Raw genomic sequence first — 3066 nt, forward strand, 5'->3', positions numbered from 1 at the left:
TAAATAAGCGTAATTATATCAGAAAAAGGAAACTTTTCTGATTTGTTATTACCACCTAAAACACTACATCTTCCTATTTAATTTTTAAATAGAAGATAATGGCAGGAGAAGACGAAAACGTTGACCTTTTCGACTCCCAGTCAGTAGATGACATAATCCAGGGAGCTTTATATATTTCAACAAATCCAATTATTGGTGAACAATTAGAACAACTTGATGAAACTCAAAGAGTGGAAGAACTGAGAAGTTTAGCAAAAGGAGCCACGGTTAAAGAGAATAAAAAGCAGGGCCATGAACGGTTAGCAAAAATTTCTCTGCTTCTCAAAGAGGAATTGGATCAACAGGTTGAACGAAATGTCGTGCTGTCTAGAGCATATGAGAGGGAGCTCTCAGAAAATCAGATGTCATTACAAGTTCAATCATATGAGGAGAAAATTAGGGATAGAGAGATTCAGTACCAAGCATTGTGTTCAGACAATGACGTGCTACAACAACAGTTGCAGCTCGCATCAAAAGCTCTGAACGAATGCAGACTGGAAAAAGAGGCGTTACTCCTACAAAGCGTGCGTTTACAAAGTGAATGTCAAACATCACAGGAACGCTTAAAAGCCTGTGAGGAGAAACTAGCCGCGGCAACAAATAAAAGTTCTGACGTGGGGCAAGTTTGTCTGGAACTCAGAGAAGATCAAGGTCAGAGTCCAGGTCACCCGCCATCACCTCAGAAAGATTTTGGTGCACCTCTTGCTCTTAATCCCATTCTGCCACCTCCACATGTGTGTAGAGAAACACCTCCACCCTCATCTCGGGTGATAGGGACAGACCTGAACAAGTTTTCACTACCAACCATGCAAGAGAGACCGTTGATACTTCTTCCTTCAATAGATGATTTGCAAAAAATCTCAAAACATGTACAGCGCTTTGTACCGGGACCAGTGGGTTCAACTGGAACAAAAGCGTACCTCAGAGACCTTGAATTCAGACTGAGTGGTTATCCTAATGCTACGGTTGAGGATAAAATCAGTCTGATAAGGCTCACTTCGGACAGAGAGGTGTTCACCTTCATCGAGCGTCTACCTGATGCAACGAGAAGGGATTACAACCTTCTGTGTGAAGCTTTGATCAGAGAGTACGACCCCTGCACGGGACCTGCTGGTTTCCCAGCTGCTGACAAGGTCACACAAGGGAAGCATGAACATCCAAAAGTCTATTACAAAAGAATCTTCCAAGCTTATTTTGGTTACAGAAATGAAACCGGAATGGAGGAGGAAGAAGGTTTTAAATTTGTTTTCAGCAAAAATCTCCACACTGAACGCTGAGAGAATGCTGTGAGTTAGTTCCGAGAGCAGCAGAGTTCAGAATGCTGGAATGCAGAATGCTGGAGAAAAAGCAACTAAGCTGAACGAGAGAAGTTCAGAGGAACTATGAAATGTCTGTTCTGGGATGATCTCACGACTCCGAACGGTTCCCTACTATCCTTACGGAGACGCTGGAAAGCGTTTGAAGAGAACTCTACGCCGAGGCCGAACTATCGTCTGCGAAGGTAAAAGAGTCGATCTTCAACCGCAAAGTGTATCGTTGGTTAAGCTGGTCCAAAGGAGCGTGTTGTTCTGGTTATAACAGACAAATTCCCTCACCCATCTCTCTCAAGATAAACTTCATTTTCCATCTTTAAACTCTTCTATCTTGCTAGTAATTAATCCAGATATTTTCAGAAATGTCTGTTGTAATGCTTGAAGTGGGAAAATCATGGCCGTATGGTTTCCTGACTGTAAAGCTAATTAATTAAGCTGTTATTGTACTCAATTTTGCCAAATTAATGTAAATGTTTGATGTTAAACTTTGATTCTGTTAATAAATGACCGCATTCGTTTGATGGGTCAAAGAAAATTAACGTCTCACGTTACATTTAATTAATTTCAATGCACGATATTATTCAGTCCAGAAAAATGAAAGAATCCGTTCTATTTATGAATATATCACAGGTATATGTTCCTCTACAACTGGTCGCCCGTGACAGGTTCATGAATGGACTGTTATTCGTGTAACAATTGAATTATCATGTTGGCATAGAGAGTCATTTCAAAGCTGTAATGTACGTCTGTTGTGTGTAAAAAGCTGATGAGCTGTGAAAAACGTGGATTCTGTTTAAACGCTTTAAAGTTGGTTCTGGTCCGGCTCGGTTCTGATAAGTTCGAACGAGTGTTTTAAATGGATGGAGAGACGTTTTTGACATCTGAGCGCCGACTCAGTGAAGCTTTGAGAGTTGATAAGTTACATTTTTAACAGAAAATAGTACATTTTGACAGTTAAAATGACGAAAATTGACCGGAATGTTCAAGCTAAATGCTAACACGCTAGCTGAAATAGCGAGCAGCGATTGGTCGAAAACCATGATGTGGGTAGCCCTGATTCGCTGAGAGACGTGTCTGTCGTCACTTCCTCTGATGTCAGGTCGTAAAACCCACCCCCATTGCTGTTATGATTGGTAGATTCAGTCACGTGACCCGAAAATGAGTCTCGGTTCAACCAAAGCCTTTTCTGTGCTTAAAATCACTAAATGGAGCTGCCACATGTCCCACAAAACTCATGTTTCATGCAAAAAAGTTGTGCTTATTGAAACAACGCCACGTTTAAGCTTTAAATCCGTTCAGAAATGTTGATTTAACCGAGTTTAGCCGATGCTAATTTTAAGCTAAGCGGCTAACAACAGGATGTCAACGAACAATCCACAGGAAGTCATCGCGACTCCTACTGGTCATCACTAACAGTGTCAGGGTTAAAATAAAATAAGGTTATACTGCCTCCTCCTGTTGGAAACTTGAAATCACAGTTTCACTTCGTTTTAGGATATTTTGGTGAAATTAAACGTGTTTATTCCTGTCAGAAGCATTTTTGAGTTAATAAACGTTCTTCAAGCTGAATTATTACTGTTATCTTGCATTTAAAAAGTGATAAGGTATTTATGCAAGGCATTTACCAAGACATTTTTCATTCACTGATAATTTCTCAAACGGAGGTGCAAAATGAAAAATTAGAAACTTTTTAAAGATACAGTCCAGATATTCA

The 3066-nt window shown here is 40.2% G+C and overlaps 1 protein-coding gene across 1 annotated transcript in view; it reads right to left on the reverse strand.

Annotated features, from left to right (window-relative positions):
- ehbp1 (EH domain binding protein 1) overlaps positions 1-3066 on the reverse strand; it is a gene marked incomplete in the record, with an annotated part of 851057 nt that overhangs the window by 142995 nt on the left and 704996 nt on the right.

Source organism: Nematolebias whitei, chromosome 1 (assembly GCF_014905685.2).
Source record: "Nematolebias whitei isolate Nwh7 chromosome 1, NemWhi1, whole genome shotgun sequence".
Lineage (NCBI taxonomy): Eukaryota > Metazoa > Chordata > Actinopteri > Cyprinodontiformes > Rivulidae > Nematolebias > Nematolebias whitei.